Genomic DNA, 22,049 nt, shown 5'->3' on the forward strand with positions numbered 1-22,049 from the left:
AAAGCAGCTGCTCGAACGGGGTGATCAGGCATGGGTTTTGGGAGCAGGTAAGCCTTGAGTTGGGGCTAGGAGAAAAGAGTGTTCCCCCAGTTGGGGGAACCGAGAGAGCCAAGATATGGAGATGGGAAAACTGAAGTCATGTTTGAGGCCCGCAGAGGGGCGGCTGAAGCAGAGGCCTCAGTGGGAAACTGGCAGGAAAGAAGATGGGCGAGAGAGGTGGGATAGAGATTGTAAAGGGCTTGACCAACAAGCTGGACTTTTTCTGGAAGCAGTAGAGAACAGCACAGTTTTTGAGCTAAAAACCACTAATAAAATGTACATTCTAAGAAAATTTGTCCAGCCCATGGATAAGGAAAACAAGGCAAAGACCCACCTTCTGTGCCCACGGCAGACATCGCTAATCAATCTCAGCCTGGCAGCCAGGAGACAATGTGGAAGCTGTTGTGTTCCGTGTAAGTGGTGGTGAGGGTGTGCTCTGGGTGAATTTGTCCACAGTTACCTAAGTGCACGTATCTCTCTAGTTTTCACTTGAGGACAGACGGAGAGGAAGGGCTTGCTGTATGCAATGGCCACCTCTTCTGAGACCAGCGGCTCTTTCTCCCAGGCGGCCCGGCTGTCGGCGTTCCCGGTCCAGAGCAGTCTCTGGTGCCCCCTGCGGGATTCCGAAGCAGAGTCAGCCGGTGTCGGCAGGAGCCGCCCAGCCCTGGCCGCGGGGACAGCCTGGGCCCCAGGCCCAGCAATAAGCGGTCGGTCGCCGGTTCCCGCCCGCGCCCTCCCCGGCAATGACGCCCACCCCCGCTGTCTGACTGGGCAGGGGTTGGCCAGCATGGCCTCATCCTGGAGGTGGGGGGTGGGTGGGAATGTTCTTGCAACGACAAACCATTTAGATCCCTCTGGACTTTCTCAAGTTACCAAGGTGCCGGAAACAGAAGGCAAGTCTGCTGCACCGTGCTGTAATTTTCTTCTCGATTTGATTTAGAGGGCACTTTGATGCCTGGAGATGGCACCTCCACGTCTTCACGGAATCCCTGGCTGATGTCTGCCTCCGCGGGAAACGGAGGCGTGGAGGGGGCTGGGGTTGGTGGGTGGTGGCCTGTGTCAGCCTCCATGCCACTCGGCCCCTTCCAGCTCCCTTCCGCCTGCTGGGGACGCTTCGGGAGCAGGCTGGAGGGGGGGACTGTCAGTTCTCACTTCTCCCATAGCCCCGAGCATCACCAAGTGCCTTGAGTCCAGCCACTTTCCTTCACCCCCACAGAGGCCCTCATCCCTCACCTGGGAGATTGCAGCAGCCTCTCTCTGCCTCCTCTCTTGCTCCCCTCCCCTCTCCCACCTCTCTATATAGCAGTCAGGGTGACCTGTTTATACAGAAGTACTGATCACAGCCAAGATTGAGCTGACCAGCCTCCTGGGTGCTTTGCATGCAACAGCCTTGTGGGGCAGGGCCATCATTTCATTGTGCCCATTTCACAGATGGGGAAATGGAGGCACAGATGCTTAATATCTCACCTGGGACCACACAGCTAGCAGTGGCAGGGCCAGGACCAGAACCCAGCCTGTCTGGGTCCGGAGGCCACGCAGTTTGCAGCACATGGTACCGGCTCCGTGACAGCCCCGCGCTGCTTAAAGCTGACCTCTGCCTTCTCGCCGCCTGGCACTGCTGGGCTCCTGGGCTGCCGTCTCCTCGGGCTGCCTTTCTCTTGCTTGCTCTGCTCTGATCAGCCTGGACTAAGGTTGCAGGATGAAATAGAAGACGGGAGGTGGCATGTGTCCCACTGCAATGTTTGGGACATACTTCCACTGAAGAAGCCTTTGCTGTCTGTCTGAAATTCACATGAACTGGTGTCATTGTGTACTGTGCACGCGTACCCCAGCCTGCACACTTCCCTCCCTCCAGCCGCAGAGTCCATCCCCAGCTTGCCAAATTTTCCCTCCTTGTGCCCGGCCCAGGGAGGCCGTCCGGGCTGCCAGTCCGAGGCTGGCTCCCTGCACCTGCCTGGGAGCAGCCGCATCTTTTCCCACAATTTGTAACGACATGTACAGCTGGGCGTGCGCGCTCTGTACTGCCTGCTGTTGTCCCAGGCGGGGAGCTGCTTTGCTTACCTCTGATGCACAGTGCTGGCCAATGCACATTGCATCTCAATACAACACCCTCCTCTACGTGTGCCCTCCTCCCAGGAGCCCTCTCCTTCAGCCTGCACGCCATTCTCCACCAGCTCTCACTGCCTTTCCGGTTTGGTTTAGTCACTGTGGTTGGTGAGCCCAGGTGTGTCTGAGGCTGGGCCAGGTGGGTTCTCTGGGTATAAAGGTGAGACTGGGCTGGAGTGAGGAGTAGAGACACTGGGACACGTGCTCTGGTATAAAGTGCTAAGGGCCAGGGCGAGGCCTGGGTGACGTGTGGGGAGCAGACAGAGGCTCCTCTGCTGACTGCCTCCCCCTCGCCCAGGAAGAGCTGCCCCTACCCCCCGTCCTGGCCCAGGAGACCCTCCCCAGGCTTAGCTCCAGGGGCGTCTTGGCAATTTCCCCCCCTTCCATGACTCCTCAAGGGCAGAGGCTCTGTCTCGCTGCTTTGCATACCCCCCCACTCCTCGAGCACGGCTGGAATCACAGCAAATCCGTTTATCACTCAGAATGCTTTTGGGTAGCTCAAAACCACCTTAGACCCTGAGGAAAATATCTCGCAGTACAGGAAGCCCAGAGGCAAGGTGGGCAGACCCAGCGGCTCGGTGATGGCACCGGGGACCGGGTCTCCCTGTCTCTCCGCCCTGCTTTTACTCAACACGGGCGCCTTGCTGAGACGGCAGGGTGCCACTGGGGTGCCGCTCTGGTGCCCCTCTCCCCGCTCAGCCTGAAAGGGAGAGGCTCAATTCCCCCCACCCATGGCCTGTGTGTCCTGTTCTCAGCCATGTAGGGACAATGGAAAGTTGCTAGGGAAACACTAGGTTCTGATTAGATTAGGGCAGAGGTTCCCAAACTTTCTCAGTTTACGGCACCCTTCCATGCTTCAGTAATTTTTTGCAGCACCCTTGTTGGTAAGAAATACCTAACAGTTCCGTTTATTAAGTAGTTCGGTCCAAACAATTTAACGAGTATTTGTGTCCCAACAACTTAGCAGCCTTTGAAAAATTACTACACACCAATTGAAAGAAAATATTTTTAGTTCATTATTAATTAACCACAATTATTTACTAATGGGATGTGTTTGTGTTGAGCACTGTGAAAACTTCCCTAACCTGGGATTTAGATTGGGCACCACCACCTTTTTTCCTGCTACACTGAGTTTTTCACTGTACTTGCTTTTTATTTTTTTCAGGTGTGAGGTCCGGGAATTGAGGCCAGGGCTCCCACCTGGAAGGCAAACATTCCTCCACCGAATCACTGGTGCGTCCTCTACTTGCTTTGTTTTAAATGCAATTTTAATGCGCTATAGTCACATACCATATAATCCACCCAAAGTGTACAATCGATGGCTTGCAGTATCATCCTATAGTTGTGCATAAAATCAGCATAATTTTAGAATATTTTCATTATTCCAAAAAAACCTAATAAAATAACATAAAAGTAACAGAGTACTCGAAGCATCCCATACCCCTTCTCCCACTTACTATGTTTAATTTGTCTTTGTTTTATTACTCATCTGTGCATACACTGGTTAAAAGGAGTGTCAGTTACCTGTACTTGCTTTTTAATGACAGCAATCACTGAAAACTCATCTTCCCAAAGATATGATGTCACTAATGTTAAATCTGTGCAGCCCCTTGAGTAGTTCACATGCCGTCGGACAGAGGTCACCATGTTTCCCTTGAAATCTTATGATACCCCTGGGTGCTGCTGTGAGCTCATGCCGGCACCCCTGTGCACTGCTGGGGAGCCCGGGCCTTGTGCCTCTATGGAGCTGGGCGTGAAGGAGATAAAGACTTGAACAAAATCAGGGTTCTGTTCGGAAAGAGAGCGCAGGAGCAGGTGGTGCGCGGGCAGTCGGATGTGCCGCAGTGACCGTCCTTGGCTATTGCGTGGATGCTGAATCTCGAGGCCATCGGGAGAGGAGAAATTCCTTCTACATCTGACGCTCCAGATCGAGACAGAGGTGCAAAGTGTGCTGTGGAAACCTAATTCCTGTTACATGGATTGTTTTCTCTGTTTTTGTAGTATGGTTTAGTTCAGCAAATCAGTAACTAGTTCAGGGGTTCTTAATCTCTTTTTTGCCAGGCCATGGAAGTCCATGATGAGCCTTTCCCTGAACAAATGGGACATAAGAGACACATGTTCCCATGTTGGTTCAGTCCCTCGTTCACTTATTATTTTAGGCACATTTTCTGACTGCTCTCAACCTCACTTTCTGGTTGAGACCCATAAACTATGATTGGACATTCTCACCCAAACTCCCCCCAGAAGGATGTCCTGTCCCAGAATTAGGGGTTCCTATTGCTCCTGAGCAAAACTGGGGCGCTCGGGGCAGCTGTCCACCAGCATGGTGACCCCTTCCTCCTGAGCGCTGCCCCCTGCACTGACCATCTACCGTCCTGGGGCACCCTGGCCCTGCCCTGCAGCTCGAAGCTGGCCCCTGCAAGGAGGTGCACCTCTGCCCCTGGCTTTCCCTCCACCCTCAGCCCGGAGAGAGCGAGAGAGAAATGCGTCCTGATGCTGGCCTCTGCCCTGCTCTGCCCCCGCCACCCCCGCTGGAGGAGATCTGGTGTCTACTCACCATGGCCCCACAAGAAACATCTGCGGGTGAGTCAGCAGGGCCCTCCCCAGGTCCCAGGTACAGTCCCTCCTGGGCTACTGCGCGGGCTTATCGGAACCCAGCGACCTTGTTCCCCAGAAGCTCAACTTCAGGCAATCTCTTGTGGGAGATTAAGTTCTCAGGCCTCTGTGGCGGCCGGGAGCTTTGCTAGCCACCTGGTGTGGTGTCCTTCAGCTTTCCCCCGGGGCAGCGTCATGTTGCAGAGCTGCCTTGCCCGAGGGAGGCAGCACGGCTGGACTTCAGGCCAAATGGGGAACAAGTGCCGGGCACTGGTGGGCGGTCAGCAAGGCAACCGGGGAACTGGGGCCCCCAGGCCTGGGGTGCCTGCTTGCTCCCCTGTCCCTGTGTGCACCTTACAGGGCCCCTTCCGTTTCATTGATGTGCTTGGCCCAAAGCAAGCAGATATGATAGCATCAAGCCCTCCCTTGTAAGAATTTTCGATAGACAGTCGCTTTCACCCCTCCTGATAACCTGACAGCATGGTCCTTTGGTTTCCCTTCATGCCCATGTAACAGGTAAGATGATTGATGAGGACAGTTAAATGACTTGCCCAAGATCATACTGCAGGCAAGTGGTAAAGCTGGGACGTGAACGAAGGCAACCTGACACCCCAGTCCTGGACCCTTAATCCTGCACTGCCATGCCACCTCGCGGGCACCATAAGTTCTGAGCTCACCCTGCTCATTAGTGACAGAGAGTTCTGGAACCTTATCTTCTTATCTCCTGGGCCCAGAGCTCCTTCCAAACATGCACAGAGACTTTTACTTTGTGGGGAGGGTGGCTGGGGATTGAGGGGCCATTTGGCGCCTGGAAATCCTTGAACCCACAGCAGTGGTCAGGTAACTGAGTCCCCAGCAGCAAGTGCCGTGGTTGAGGGAGGTGCTGCCACAGTGCTGGGCACAGGGCATGGGAACCTCTATTCATCAAGTGTGAACTGGTGGCTACTCCACTGATGACTGGGGAACAGGGACCAAGAGCCCTAAAAGTGTTCCTGCACAATGCCAGTTCTAGGAATGTCTCCCAGGGAAAGATTTTGAAATGCAAGCAATGCTTCTTATGTCCTTACCTTTGTAACCCCATGAGACAGACAAACCGAGCACACGCTAGGAGAAAACTTCTGCAAGCACTGGCTCAGCCCAGTGAAGGAAGACTACGCAGCCTGTAAAAGTGGGGTTTACAAACGGAGTTGGAGGAAGTGAGAAAACGCCTTCAGATCTAACACTAAGCCACAGAGGTAGGGGGTGGACAGGGGAGGGGGACAGAATGATAAATATTTTATGTTCTCAATTATGCAAAGACAATGAGCAGGAGTGGGGGAAAGACAGGAAGGAAAAATACCTTAATGTCAATTGTCACTCTGCAATTTTCTGCATTTGTCAAATTTCCTACAGATTAAGCACTATTTGCACAGCTGGAAAAAAACAACCAACTGAGCAGCCATAACAATAAACAGAAGCGATATGTCCCTGGGACTGGTGTCCCTGCAGACTGGGAGGCAGGGGCAGCTTGGGCTCTGGGCTACCGTGGGGCTGGCCCAAGGGCAGGGGGAGGCTTGGGGAGCATCAGGGGCGCTGGTGTCCCGAATTGACCTGGGAACCCTCACTGCCTCGGCCTGTGCCTGAGGGCAGGGTTGCAGAACATGTGCCCATGAGGGAGGGGTGTGGGGGTGGTGGGGAGGGGTGCAGGGGCCACTTCTCAGGCCAGGGCACCTCTTCCCTGCAGAGGCGGCTGAGCAGAACTTGTCAGTGGCTCCAGGGAAAGTGCAGCCCTCAAAGCTGGAGGAAGGAGAAGGCTTGCCAAGAGGGCAACCTAGCTGGCCAACAGTTGATGCTCAGCCGAGCTTCCCCCTGTCTCTTCTGCAAAGCAAAGTGAAGTCTTTGTTGTCTTTTAAGGGTGCCAAGGTCTTGAGTGGGTAGGAAAGAGCAGGGCCTCCGGCCCAGAAGAGATCTGCATTTGGGTCCAGGTTTGAAGTCCTGAGGGATGACCGGGAGCTCAGGAGAAACCCTGCCAAGTATGGTCCAGGACGCTCAGTTGGACTTTGATGGGCACACTAAAACCAGGCCATGCTTCTCCTGGACACAGCCTCCCATACCCCAGGCAGACCAAGACTGGCTCAGGGGGTGATGGACAGAATCTGCACACAGGATACTGGGGTGCCCAGACAAGTGGGCTCTCGAAAAGTCCAGCCGCATCAGCCAGTTGTAGTAGCTGCTATTTGTTGAGTGCTTGCCCTGCCATTGTAGGTCCCGACCAGGGAAATACTCACACGTCCACATGTTGGGCAGCAGGATGAACCATCAGAGCAGCTCATGAATCTAGAGTGAATAAGCAGGGGTGAGTGCAGGAGTTGGTCCCCAAGGAGAGACAAAGGTCCCTGAGCAAGTGGGCAAAGCAGACATATCTGTGTGAGTGAGCAAAGCAATTATTCTCATGTGACTCGTTGACAATGGAGCTCTACCACGTGGAAACCTGAGCTCGCCGTGGCCTTTCTCTGATTTTCTGTGTTCTGGAGCATGGATCTGGTTCACTCCTGAAGCCCCACAGCACTGTCCTCCGTCTCACCCCCTCACTGACTCATGAGCTGTGTCTTTAGCACAGGTGTGTGCAAGTGTGCACACGGGGCTTGCACTGGCATGCCAAGTCCCGGCCGTGCCTGGAGTCCAGCCCCTGCTCACACTGGCTGCCTTGGTTTCCACATTGGGGTCTGACTTACCCCACAGGAACGTTTCTTGGGTTTTCCTTCCTGGATCTCATAAGGACGCGTCTTCCTCTGTGGTGGCTGGACCAGCCCCCCTAAGCCGTGTTTCATATCTGTGTGTGGCCACAGGCAAGAATTATTGAGCTACTTGCTACTGGTTGCTTTTCTTGGGGGTGGGGGTGGTGTGTTTATTTGCTTATTATTTATTAATAATGCTTAGGTAAGATAGAGGGATGGTTGTGCAAGAAAAGTAAGAAATTTCTGCTACAAACCACAAGAAAACTCACAGTGCAATGTTTCAGCCTTTCCGTCAAGCGACTGTTGATTGAGCGCTTACTGTGTACTAAGCTCCCTCCTCCTCATATCTCCACGAATCTTCAGAAAAACCTACAAGGCATGTCCTAGTTATGCAGTACTTCATTCGTGCCACAACCCTTTAATGAGCTGTTGCTATAATGCCAGGTATGGTCACCTCTCTTCTCAAAGAGGGTAAGTGAGTTGCCTTTAGAGTCAGGGTAGGGAGTGGTACGAGGGAAGTTGGGACTACTGGAAGGGACCATGTGTGCCAGGCTAAGGAGTCTGCTGCTAGTGAGAATGCGCTTGGAACAGGTGGTGTGCGTGTGAGGGTGTGGAGGTGTGGGGGCATTGTGGAGAGGGGAGCTGGAACCGGGAGAGGGCAGGAGTGCTGCAGATAACCCTGGGTCATGTTATAGGTTCCCCAGACTTTGAGTCAACAAGTACACACAGAAAGAAGCATTGAGAACCTAGGAACCATTGAGACTCTGAATTTGGAGACATCAGATTGGCCTCATTGGATTTGACTTTCTAAACACCTCCCTATAAGACTCAGGTTATTTTTTTGGCCACTTCAGCTCATGGCAAGGTGCTCTTGGTTGCCACCTACCATGTGTTGGGCAGGGCTGGCTGCCCCAGGGGAGAGAGAGAGAGAAGGTGTGGTCCCTGCCCATAGGGAGTTACAGTGTGTGGGGGGCACAGGACGAGTGGCGGGCCACAGTGCCCACGGTGACTCCTTGGGGAAGGTGGCGTCCGAGTTGAGCCTTAAAAGAAGGTAAAAATTGGATTGGTGGTCAGAGGAAGCAGCAGCCCGGGGAGAAAGCACGGCACGGCTGCTAGAGGGACGAGCAGCAAGCTTGCCAGGTAGGGGAGAGCCTGGCTAGAATGGAAGACAGGAGGGCGCATGTTCTTTGACAGCTTTAACTAATCTAAGATGTTCCCACTGACAAGGAAAAGCAGAGCCCTGGGCCCCCTCTGGAGCCCTCTGGACTTGGAGACCCCCTGTCCTAGATCTCCAGCCCACCCCACTTCCACCTGGGAACTAATTCCTGAAACCCCTTTTTGGGAAAATGCCTGTGCCCTTCCAATTAGATGCAGAGTTCAAGCTGAGATGGGTTATGACCTGGTGGTTGAGGGTCGGGAAGACTGGGATTCTGTCCTGTTTGGCCATGTCTCGGTGCCATGGCCTTCAGCTTAGAGCTGACATGCTCTGCTCAGCTATGTAAGGACACGGTGAGAATTTCTATCTCATCACCTTGTTGTGGGGAGTGAGTGAAATGTAACCCTTGTAAGGTGCAGACTCTGCACAGAAGCCCTGCTCAAGAGCTGAGAGTAACTCAGAAGGTGTTTCATCTACACTACATCTCTTGAAGAACATCACAGGAAATCCACTCCAGAGATCTCCTTGACGATGACTCTCCTCTCCTCCTCTGTTCCTCCATAACTTTCGTTCTTCTCCAAATCCTCCCTGGAAAAGGGCTTTTCTATCCTCTCCCCACTGAATAGCTGATTTGCACCATAACACGTTAAGCGGCTCACACATTTTTTCCCTGTTACAGAAATTTCCCGTATAAAGCCCTTAGCATAGAGCCTGGCACTTAGTACGGTCTTAATAATTCTAGTATTATTAATAAGAGAAGCTCCTTGACAGCATGTAGTAATTGTTTCAAAACCAGAACTCAAAAACTATAACTGGATAGCACAAATAACACTTTTTCTCCTAACAAGATTAAATCACTGAAGACAGTTGTTCAACTTGCACATCTCTTCAAAAGAAACTTTTCTCCAGTGCCCTAGTTCTATAACTCTGCTTCTTGAAGCCAAGTCTGCTCTGGCAGCCTGTCTAGCTCCTGTCACCTTCCTCCTGCTTCTTGGGACGCACGAGCGTCACTGAAACTCTCTGGGGACAATCCTAAGGGCTCTGACGCAGGAAGGAATGTCACGCCCCTTAGTCTCCAGAAGGAGGGGCTGTGATGTGCCACTTGGGCTCGTCAGAGTTGGTGGAGTGTAAATTGAGAAGAATCCTGTGAGAACAGAATGGAGCGATGGATGGTAAGGAACAAGAGTCATTTGTTCATTCATTTGTTCATCGATTCATTCATTCAGCATCTGCTAGGACCAGACTGTGGCAGACTGTAATCTTCAGAGATGGCCATACTTCTTGTGTTTATTTCACCCTGCATGCTTTTCTTACAGTGTGCTGGAAACTGTTCCCACCAAGAAATGGGGTCCTATGTCTACTCCCCTTGAATCTGGAAGGTAGTCTGTGTGACTACCTTGACCAACAGGGTATGACAGAAGGCATGGCTACGTGACAGCATGACTACCAGTTTTGCCTCTGCTCTTTCTCTCTTGAGATGCTTGCCCTGGAAATCCAGCCACCGTCTTGGGAGGAAGCCCAGGCCACATGGAGAGGACCAGCGTGTCACCTTCAGAGACAAGACATGGTGCTGGGCTGGATTCCTGACCTCCAGAAGCCTTGGCGGTAGTAAGTGACTGTTGCAGTCTTGAGTCACTACGTTTTGGGCTGATTTGTTACGCGGTCGTAGGTAACTAATGCGTGTAGCCTGGTGGGGAAGCTGGCCCACAGAGATGAAGAGCTCTCAGGTTCTCTGGGGAGATGTCTAAGGAAGCAGACAAGCACTGGGCTGTTTGATAAGTCTACAGAGGGAAGCGCTGAGGAAGCATATCTACCACTTCTGGGGGTTCACAAAGACTTCTTGGAAGAGGTGACACCTCATCTCGGTCTAAAAGGGCAATTAAGAGTTAGCCAGATGAAGGGGAGGGGGAGAATCGGGAAGAGGACACTCCAGGGAGACCCGCACTAGGGGCCGAGCCCCTGGGAAGTGGCCGTGCAGGGGGGTGTTCGGCTCTCAGAGCACAGGAATGACAGATCCCTCTAAGACCTGGCCCTTTAACTGGACATAGTTGGTGTGCCGGTTTGAAAGGATTTATGTGCCCTAGGAAGCCATGTTTTAATCCTAATCAATCTCATGGGAGCAAGGATTATAGTATTGAATAATCCCTATTCAGTACTATGGGCTGGAAACTTGATTAGGTTATCTCCATGGAGACGTGACTGAATCAGCTGTGGGTATTCAACCTGATTAGGTGGAGACGTGTCTCCACCCATTTGACGTGGGTCTTGATTAGTCTACTGGAATCCTATAAAAGAGGAGACATTTTGGAGAGAGGCCCTTTTGAGAACCAGGAGAGAGCTGCAGAGCCACGACAGAATGGTGAGAGATCCACAGAGTCCACCAGTCAGTGACCTTTGGAGATGGAGAAGGAGAACGCTGCCAGGGGAGCTTCATGAAGCAAGAGGCCTGGAGAGGAAGCCAGCAGATGTGGCCATGCACACCATGTGTCTTTCCACTTGAGAGAGAAACCCTGAAGGTCATCGGCCTTCTGGAACCAAGGTATCTTTCTCTGGATGTCTTAGATTGGACATTTCTATATTCTTGCTCTAATTTGGACATTTTTATAGACTTGCTTTAATTAGAACATTTTCTCGGCCTTAGAACTGTAAACTAGCAACTTATTAAATTCACTTTTTAAAAAAATTACAAGAAACAAACATTCCCAACACATACACTCAGCAATTCACAATATCATCACATAGTTGCATATTCATCATCATGATCATTTCCCAGAACATTAGCATCAATTCAGAAAAAGAAATAAAAAGACAACAGAAAAATATAACAAACAGAAAAAAAAATTTTACAGCCCATACCCCTTACTGATCCCTTTCATTGATCACTAGCATTTCATTTCAAAAATAAATAAAAAAATTTATTTTTATTCCATATGTTCCTCTCATCTATTGACAAGGTAGATAAAAGGAGTATCAGACACAAGGCTTTCACAATCACACAGTCACATTGTGAAAGCTGTACCATTATACAATCATCATCAAGAAACATGGCTACTGGAACACAGTACATTTTCTACATTTTCAGGCAGTTCCCTCCAGCCTCTCCATTACATCTTGGATAACAAGGTGATATCTACTTAATGCATAAGAATAACCTCCAGGATAACCTCTCGACTCTTTTTGGAATCTCTTAGCCATTGACACTTTGTCTCATTTCACTCTTCCCCCTTTTGGCTGAGAAGGTTTTCCCAATCCCTTGATGCTGGGTCTCAGCTCATTCTAGAGTTTTTCTCAATCCCTTGATGCTGAATCTCAGCTCATTCTGGGATTTCTGTCCCATGCTGCCAGGAAGATCCACACCCCTGGTAGTCATGTCCCACATAGACAGGGGGAGGTTGGTGAGTCTGCTTGCTGTGTTGGCTAGAGAGAGAGGCCACATCTGAGCAACAAAAGAGGTTCTCTTGGGGGTGACTCTTAGGCCTAATTTTAAGTAGACTTGACCTATCCTTTGTGGGGTTAAGTTTCATATGAACAAACCCCAAGACTGGGGGCTCAGCCTATAGCTTTGGTTGCCCACACTGCTTGTGAGAATATCAAGAATTCAACCTGGGGAAGTTGAGTTTTCCCCCATTCTCGCCATTCCCTGAAGAGGACTTTGCAAATACTTTTCCACTCACTGAGCAAATCACTCTGGGATTCATCAGGGCATCACCTGGACAAACCAACAAAATCTCATGTCCTGTACAAAGTTCCATGTAATTAAGGTGTTCAATCAACTATCTACATAAGTTGTATTAGGAGATGCCTAGTCAAAGTATAGATTTGTACCAAATAACATTTTTTGCTTTAGTCTCACACATTGGTTGAAATTTTAAAATATTAAGTTCCATCTATTTTCAGCACACTGCAGTAATGACATTCTTTTGTTCTTCCTCATGCAAACACATTTTTTAAATTTGTACATTTAGTCACTATCATTATACACTCTAGGCATTCCTAGATTACACCATCTCAATCTTTATTGTCTATCTTTCTTTGTGATTTCATTTATTCCCCAGCCCTCCTCCCTCTATCATTCTCATATGCAGCTTCATTCAGTGTTTTAGCATAATTACATTACTGTTAGGTAGTATTGTGCTGTCCATATCTGAGATTTTATATTCAGTCCTGTTGCACAATCTGTATCCCTTCAGCTCCAATTATTCAATATCTCACCCTATTTCTATCTCCTGATAGTCTCTGTTACCAAGGAAATATTCCAAGTTTATTCACTAATGTCAGTTCATGTCAGTGAGACCATACAGTATTTGTTCTTTTGTTTCTGGCTAGTCACACTCAGCATAATGTCCTTAAGGTCCATTCATGTTGTTACATATTTCATAACTTTATTCTGTCTTACAGCTGCATAATATTCCACCTTATGTAAATGTCACAGTTTGTTTAGCCAACTGTCTGTTGATGGACATTTTGGCTGTTTCCATTTCTTGGTAATTGTTAATAATGCTGCTATAAACACTGGTGTGTAAATGTCCATTTGTGTCCTTGGCCTTGTGTCCTTTGAGTAGAGACAGCATATAGATGGGTCCTGTTTTTTAATCCATTCTGCCAGACTATGTCTTTTGATTGGAGAGTTTAATCCATTAACATTCAGTGTTATTACTGCATGGGTAGTACTTTCTTCTACTATTTTGCCTTCTGGATTTTATATGTCATATCTAATTTTCCTTCTTTTTACCTTTACTCATAGTCTTCCTTTCTACACTCTTTTCCACACCTCTCTCTTCTGTCTTCATATCTGTCTCTAGTGCTCCCTTTAGTATTTCTTGCAGAGCTGGTCTCTTGGTCACAAATTCTCTCAGTGATTTTTTTGTCTGAAAATGTTTTAATTGCGCCCTCATTTTTGAAGGGCAATTTTGCTGGATATAGAATTCTTGGTTGGCAGTTTTTCTCTTTTAATAATTTAAATATATTATCCCACTGTCTTCTCGCCTCCATGGTTTCTGCTGAGAGATCTGTGGGCTTCCCTTGTATGTGATGGATTGCTTTTCTCTTGCTGCTTTCAAGATCCTCTCTTTCTCTTTGACCTCTGACATTCTGATTATTAAATGTCTTGGAGTATGTCTATTTGGATCTATTCTCTTTGGGGTACACTGCACTTCTTGGATCTGTAATTTTAAGTCTTTCATAAGAGTTGGGAAATTTTCAGTGATAATTTCCTCCGTTAGTGTTTTTCCTTCTCTTCTCCTTCTGGGACACCCACAACACGTATATTCGTGCGCTTTGTATTGTCTTTCAATTCCCTGAGTTCCTGCTCATATTTTTCCATTTTTTCCCTATAGTTTCTGTTTCTTGTTGGATTTCAGATGTTCCGTCCTCCAGTTCAGAAATCCTATGTTCTGTCTCTCGAAATCTACCATTGTAGGTTTCCATTGTTTTTTTCATCTCTTCTACTGTGTCTTTCATTCCCATAAGTTCTGTGATTTGTTTTTTCAGACTTTCAGTTTCTTCTTTTTGTTCTTTCCTTGCCTTCTTTATATTCTTCCTCAATTCATTGATTTGGTTTTTGATGAGGTTTTCCATGTCTGTTCGTACATTCTGAATTAATTGTTTCAGCTCCTGTATGTCATTTGAATTGTTGGTTTGTTCCTTTGACTGGACCATATCTTCAATTTTCCTGGTGTGATTTGTTATTTTTTGCTGGTGTCTAGGCATTTAATTACCTTAATTAGTTTATTCTGGAGATTGCTTGCACTTCTTTTACCTAGGGTTTTCTTGCTGGATGAATTTATTGTCTATCTGTTCTTTGACATTATGTTCAGCTTTATCTGGACCTTTAGCTTAAGTTTTGTTTAACAGAGGAGAATTTTTCAGTTCTTGTTTTCTTGTTTCTTGCCCTGCTTATGTGGTGCCTTTCCCCCACACACACTTAGGAAGGTCTACTTAGATATTATAGACCCCAGCCAGATTTTCCCAGACCAAACTGGCCTCCTATCAGGAGGAAAGAGTCACCTGTGTCGGTTTTCCCTGCGGGTGAGACCCAGCAGGTTGAAAGACTTTCCTGTGAAGTCTCTGGACTCTGTTTTTCTTATCCTGCCCAGTATGTGGTGCTTGTCTGACTGCAGGTCCCACCAGCATAAGATGATGCAGTACCTTTAACTTTGGCAGACTCTCCATGCTGGGGGCGTGGTGGAGACAGAGGAGAGGTTGTAGGCTGGTTTTAATGGCTTCAAATTACCAATCCCTGGTGTCTGAATTCCTTGATGGAGGGATTCCACCTGGGTGGGCCTTCACCCCTTCCCTGGGGAAGGCACAAGCTCCAGATAAGCCCCCAAAAGAGCTCACTTCTGCCTATGCCTGGGGCAGTTGCAGCCTGAAAAGTCCTGCTGCTGTATCCAGAGGCAGTCAAGCCTTTGTAGATACACAGCCACAAAAACCTCTGTTTCCTTCTTTTTTTTTCCCCCCTTTTTCTGTCAGTCCTACCCCCTTGGTGCCGGGGCAAAAATGAGCAACTTCCACTTTGACCAGGTTCACATAAGCTGGGGGCCTAGTTTTAGTAGTCAGCATTTGTTAATTAATTCCACAATTGGCGTTTGATTGTGCCCAGTCCCTGCTGCTGGTAAAGTCCTTTCCTTTCCCCTCTGGGAAGTGGCCTGTGGGGGAGGGGCACTGGCCGCCGCAGCTTTGGGAACTCACAGTCCTGGGGGGTGCTCACAGGCAGTCCAGCTGGTCCGGACTGGGGTACGCTGTGTGTCTGGTCACTGACATGGCCCCAGGAGCTGTTCTGTACTGTTTCTGGTTATTTAGTAGTTGTTCTGGAGGATGAACTAAAATGCGCACGTTGTTAAGCCGCCATCTTGACCCAGAAGTCTAAATTCACCTTTTAAAAAGCCATTCTGTTTCTAGTATATTGCATTCCTGCAGCTAGCAAATGAGAACAGTTGGTGTGTTGGCTTGAAAGGATTATGCTTCGTAGAAAAACCATGTTTTGACTCTGATTCATCTCATGGGGCAGTCATTTCTTCTCATCTCTGTTCAGTGCTGTGGGTTGGAAACTTGATTAGGTTATCTCCAGGAGATGTGATGCATCGAACTGTGGGTATTATTAACCTTTGATTAGAGGGAGATGTGACTCCACCCATTCCAGGTGGGTCTTGACTGGTTTACTGGAATCCCTTAAAAAAGGAAGCATTTTGAAAAAAGCTTCAGAGCCACGAGAGAGCCACGAGAACCACGAGAGCCCACTCAGCCAGAGACCGTTGGAGATGAGGAAGGAAAATGCCCCCAGGGGAGCTTTATGAAACAAGAAGTTTGGAGAGGAAGCTAGCAGATGCTACCATGTTCACCATGTGCCTTTCCAGTTGAGAGAGAAACCCTGATCACCACTGGTCTTTCTTGAGTGAAGGTAACCTCTTGTTGGGGCCTTAAATTGGATATCTCTATTAACTTGCTTTAATTGGGACATTTTCATTGTCTTAGAATTGTGAACTTGCAACTTATTAAATTCCCCCTTTTAGAATCCATCTTGCTTCTGGTATATCGCATTTCAGCAGCTAGCAAACTAGAGCAGTTAGCCAAGTCCCTGCGTCTGTCCAGGGCAGATGAAATAAAGACCATGGGCTCTAAGCCCTGTTTCCAGCCAGGCTCTGGGCTCCGGCAGGCCAGGAGGTAGCTGTGGGCCACAGTGTGTCCCCCTGGGCGGCAGTGGAGTGGGCTCCCCCAGCATACTCTTTCCCTTGGGCTCGCCTGGCCATGTTCCTGGTCAGCCTCTGAAAGGACTGGAAACTGATAGTGGAGGGGTCAGGAGCCTTGGCCAGTGTGGCTGGCCAGCACTGGGGTTCCTGAAGGAGGCACCCATGCAGAGGGGAAAGCTGCTTTTAATGCCAATCACACGAGGCTGACTTGGAAGCTACTTCGGGGGCAGCAAGACCGATCTGATCCCATCTGATGCGTCCCTGCCACCCCCCGCCCGGCCACTCCCTGTACCCTGTCCATGCTGCAAGACCTGCCCTTCTTGGAACATGGCTTCTCCGTAGTGTCCTTGGTTCTCTGCTCAGGCTGCTCCTTAGGCCTAGAATGTGAGTTCCTGCCATTTATCTAATCCCCACCTCAGGTGGCCCCTCCTCCAGGCAGACCTCCTGGAATCCCTAGAGACTTGAGGGCTCCCCAGTCCCCTTGCCATAGCCCTGACCCGTGGTGACACAATGGCCTGCTTTTCTGGGTGCCTCCCAAGCTAGTCCAGGAGTTCTCAGAAGGCACGGACCATGTCGGTTTGTCTCATAGTCCAGAATCCAGCACAGAGAAGGTCTTTTTCAAAGTCCTGTCTCCAGTTGCCTTAGTTTCCTGTGGCTACATAACCAAGTACCACAAACTGGGGGACTTAAAACTGCAGGAACGTCCTCTCTTACGGTTCTGGAGACGAGGAGTCTGAAATCAGACATCAGCAGGGCCTCCAGCCTCTTGGCAGTCCCAGGATTTCCTTGGCTTTCGGCTGCATCACTCCATCTTCTCATGCCCATGTCCCTCTGTGCCTGTGTCTGTATCGAGTCTTCCTTTCTCATGAGGACAGCGGTCTTATCGGATTTAGGCCCCACCCTCATCTAGTATAACCCCACCTTGGCTAATGCCATCTGCAAAGACCCCCTTTCCAAATAAGGGCACATTCTGCGGTTCTGGGTGGACAGGAACCTGGGGGGACATTATGGACCCTGTATGTCAGGTGAAGTGATGGGAGTGGGGTACGTCCTTTATTTCTCCCATTCTGTCCGTGAGGACAGGCCCTGGGACACCCTGTACCGCGGGGCCTTCCACGCAGGGGCTGCCCTCTCGCCCCGTTGAACGGACCGTCAGTGGGTGTGATGACCTGGCCCACGGCAAAGGTCTTTCTGAGTCTGATAACTTGGTTCTCACCATGACAGCACGCGACAAGCGGCTGTTGGATTGAGCTGAGTGTGATTCCAGGCCTACGAGGGGATGTTTGAGCAGAGGGGTGGGAGTGGCTCTCTGCATCCGTGTGCTTTGCTTCGCGTCTGGGTTTGTGTGTCTGTGGTGCCTCAGCCTGGCTGCATCCTGTGCGTGTCGGGATATGCTGGGTATCTGTGTGGGGTCCCTGCAGGCTGGGAGCAGGGGACAGAGGCCCTCACTGCCCAGGCCGGACCCCGCCAGCTACGGCTCCACGGGCCTGCTCGCTGCCAGGGTCCAGCACAGCTGCCCAGCCAAGCAGGCCTCTCTGGGCCATTCTTTCAAGTCCATGGTGCTGCCTGCTCCGGCCGCCCTGCCTGGGTGGCATGCACGGGGGTGCTGCTGGCATCTTCCCGGCCTCCTTGCTGCTCAGTAAGGAATGGATTATAATTCCCAGGCAGGCTGCATCTGCAACCAACTTGAGTGACATACTTGTTGAGTGAGTTGAAAGGAAAAAATTGTAGCAAGGAACTTCAATCCAGCCAGCCAGCCAGCCGTGTCATTAAATTAGGCTAATCTAAATCCTCAGAGCCTAATTTAGCAATTTCCAAGGCGAACTGCCTTACCCTATATGGCTCTCAGGAATTTCCACTGCAAACTTCCCAGCACAGGAGAGTTTCCATGGGCATGGCGGGCAGTGGCCCCACTGCCTGGAGACACCGCGAGCCTGTAAAAGGCACTGGCCGCTCCTCAGGAACCCCGGCCTCGGGCTGCCTCTGACTCTGTGTCACCCAACCAACCGCTCCAGGCCTCAGCTGTTCTTGCCCACATCCCAGCTGCTGTTGGGAAAATCACTTGGGCCAAAAAGGAAAGTGAAAGAGTTTCCCAAATCCAAGATGTTGGCATGCAGAGGAGGCATGAGTTCCCCCAAATTTGCCTTAGTGTGTCTCCTCCAAGGAGTATGATGGAGGGGGGAAAGAAAGAGAGAGGAACGTGTGCTATAAAACCTGACTTTTGCAAAGAGTGCAGTGAACCATTAATTCATCCTCCCATTCAGATATTTAATCATTCATTAATTCTGTCATTCCTCCTCTCCTTTACTCATTCGTTCTTACCTTCCTCACTCACGTGCCTCTCTCTGATTTATTCATTTATTTGTTGACTCCAGCTCCTCTCCATCCCTCTCTCCCTTCCTCCTTTGGGGAATTGCCTGGTGGACGCTCATTCCAGTGGCTGCCCAGAAATGGAAGGAACTTGGAGCAGTGTGCCCACACTCCAGTGTGCTCCCCACTGCCCCTACCTGAAGCCCTGTTTCCTCTCTGCCCCCTTCCCAGTGAGCTGCTGGTGGGCTGCGAGGGAGCCCTTTGTCACGGGCACTCAGGAGGTGCTGAACTGACCTGATACATGAACCAACAGGGATGTGTGGCCTGGCTCCCCTGTTCCCTTTGATCAGAAGCCTCTGAACCCCTGATGACATCCCCTGGCATATCCCTCTATTAATCAGAAAAGCCTTGACAGATGTAAGCAATTTGTCTTTGGGGAGGACCAGGGGAGGGGGAGGGGAGAAAGCCCCCGCTCCAGACCCGTCAGGATGGGGAAGAGGCTGAGCGGAGGGCTGCATACATGCATACTAAAGAAGCCAGGAGCCAGGCAGATCAGAAAAGGACGTGTTTTCATTTCAAAGCATATTTCTTCCTTGATTGAATACCACCCCACTCCCCCTGTGCCCCCCCCCAAACCAAGGAGGCTGGAACAAGGATGGGGTCCAGGGGTGACTCAGATGCTTGAAGCAATGGAGGCTAAGCGGGTGGGTCCAGGTGTGGCTTTCTCGGACACAACGGCACTCAATGCTCTCACAATGTCACGTGTTTATGTCAGCTTTTGTCTGCAGGTGACAGCGATGCTTAGCTTATAAATATCACCCAACACCCAGTGAGCCTACTGCGTGGCAGGTTGGGAGCTGAGCACCAGAGAGGCAGAGGAAAAGAAATAATGCCAACCTCCGAGACTTCCAGCCTGGACCGCCAAACACATAAACAAGCCCGGAAAGGAGCTTTGGCATGGGGGTGGGAAGCCACAGTGTGGAGACACACAAACGGTGACCAAATCAACAAAAGGAGGATATGCAAGCTGGGTCTTGAAGTATGCGTAGAAGTTCTCCAAAGGCGCAAAGAAGGGAAGGGCATTCTCCTCGTCCGTCTCCCTCACTAATTCCTTGAGGTCATGAACTGTATCTGATTCTTCTGTGTCCGCATTGCCCAGCCCAGGGCCTGGCACAGAGTAACTACAGATGCTTCCTGGAGTGACTGGAGCAGAGTCGTGGGTCGGGGGAACAGTGCGTACACAGGCACAGAGGCAGGCATGAGTCAGCACGGGTGTGTGCAGAGAGCTGTGGCCTGTGGGATTTGTGTGAGTGGGGCTGCGCCTGGACTGTTTCAATAGGGAAACCGAAAGCTGACTCGCCTTGCTCAGTTTTCATTCAGATAACCCGGCACCCCACGAAGGCGGCCCAGAGAACTGGCTCCGATGGAGAATAGTTTACAATCTTATTCTGACTGTGGTTTAATAATAATAAAAAAAAGTGCCTCATGAATCTGTTTAGATGCCTCAAACATAGGTTTTAAAACTTGCTCTTGCAAGTTTCAGAGATCAGAGCCACGGCCAATGTTTTTATCATTTGCCTCCTTCCCCTTCCAATAAACACCTCATGCACTTGGCCAAGCTTTCTGCGGTCAGGATTTACAGATCTGTGATTCACCCAAGTGAGCCAGGGAACATGAAAAGATGTCGCCGGGGAGAAGTATGCAGGGAAGGATGGGAGAGGTCAGCGCCTGCACCAAGCGGGACAGACTCCCACAGCTTTTCCTAATAAACAAGGTTCCAGGGCCCTTTGAATTCTTCCGGAGAGGAACATGGGCATTCGCAGGGAGGCCGGACCAGCAGGGACAGTGACCCCACGGCCCTGACCGCAGAAAGGAGAGGCACAAGCCCCGGCAGGAGACAGGACAGGAGGCGGCTGGTGCCGGGGTCGCGGCTGTGGACACTGAGCTCGAGCACCAGTGGTCTGCAGCCTCTGTGCGGGGCCTGTCCAGAAAAGGGGGCCCAGTGGGGCCTATGGGCCTTGTCAGGGTCACATGGCCGGGGAAGGGGGCCCTGGGGTCAAAGCTGGGTGTGTTGGCTCCAGAGCTTCTGCCTCTCCAGGCTGCAGCGTGACTTGTGCTGTGTCTCTTCCCGGAGCTCAGGCCCAGGGCCGACGCCCTGACCGCCCAGCCCAGCAGACAACGCTCCTCGCTCTAACCCACCCCGGGGTGCCCGCTGACACCAGCGCCCCCAAACCACCTCCCAAAGGGTTCAGGTCTGCGGGTTTTTAGTAGGATTTCCTCTGAGCTCCCTCCAACCTGCAAGATGAAACCTCTGCCAACCAGGACCACACGTGCAAATTCCATTTCCGGTGCCCCCGCCGTTCCACGCCGACCCCCGACCCCTCCGGGAGGCCCAGTGCGACGCCCGCCCCCGCCCCCAGGCCCTCCCCGGCTCCTCTGGCCTGCATTTATTGCCCCGCCTTCCAGTGTCTGATAATGATGATAGCAGGCTGTCCGGCTTCTTTGCGTTTGTCACGAGCAGCTCTGGGCTCGGGGTTTTCTATACATTATCTTGATTGAGTCTCCCAATCTCAGAGTGGGGCACCGGTGTCTTCATTTTCAGACGAGGCAGTGGAGACTCAGGGAGGGTAAGTAACTTGCGCAGGGTCACACAGCTCAGAAGCAGTGGAGCCAGGATGTGAGCCCTGGGATGGCCTGAAGCTGTGTGCACACCAGAAGAGATGTTGTTCTTAAAGCTAATCTGTTCCTGTGGTGTGGACCCGTTGTCGGAGGGACCTTTTGTTTAGGTTGTTTCGGTTGGGGCTGCCCCAGCTGGGTCTTACTTCTCTTACTGGAGTCCTTTAGAAGAGGATAAAAGACAGGAGCCCAGAGGGAAAAGCCAGAGAAGCCGAGAGGGAAGGGCCCAGAGAAAGCGGAAAGAAGCCACAGCCCCAGAGGCTGGCAGCGAGGACACCGGAGAGAATGGCCTGCAGGCGTGCCACATGCCCGGCCAGGTAACCGGGGGCCGGGAGTCACCGGTACCCGGTCTTTGGGGAGGAGCTTCATTCTGATGCCTTGATCTGGACATTTTCACGCCCTCAGAATTGTGAGCTTGTAAGTTAATCCCCATCGTAAAAGCCAACCTGGTCCTGATGTATCGTGTTCCCGCAACCTTGGATAACTAAAACAAGCCGTTAGCCGCCAGACTGGCGAGCCGATGGCACTGACCGCCCAGCTCTCCTACCTGTAGCTATGGCACGGAGGCTAACTTCTCATTATCCTGTCTTGTGAAGGTCTCTGCACCATTCAGTGAATCCTGGCTTCCCAGGTGCAAGGGGAGTGACCTCCTCACCCCCCACTGCCATTTAGAGCTGTTGATTCACTGTGCGTCTGAGGCATTTTGGCACAGTCAGCCCTTGGTGTGCACTTCTGGAAGGTCATTCTGTGCATGAACGGACC

Source organism: Tamandua tetradactyla, chromosome 15, assembly GCF_023851605.1.
Source record: "Tamandua tetradactyla isolate mTamTet1 chromosome 15, mTamTet1.pri, whole genome shotgun sequence".
Taxonomy (NCBI): domain Eukaryota; kingdom Metazoa; phylum Chordata; class Mammalia; order Pilosa; family Myrmecophagidae; genus Tamandua; species Tamandua tetradactyla.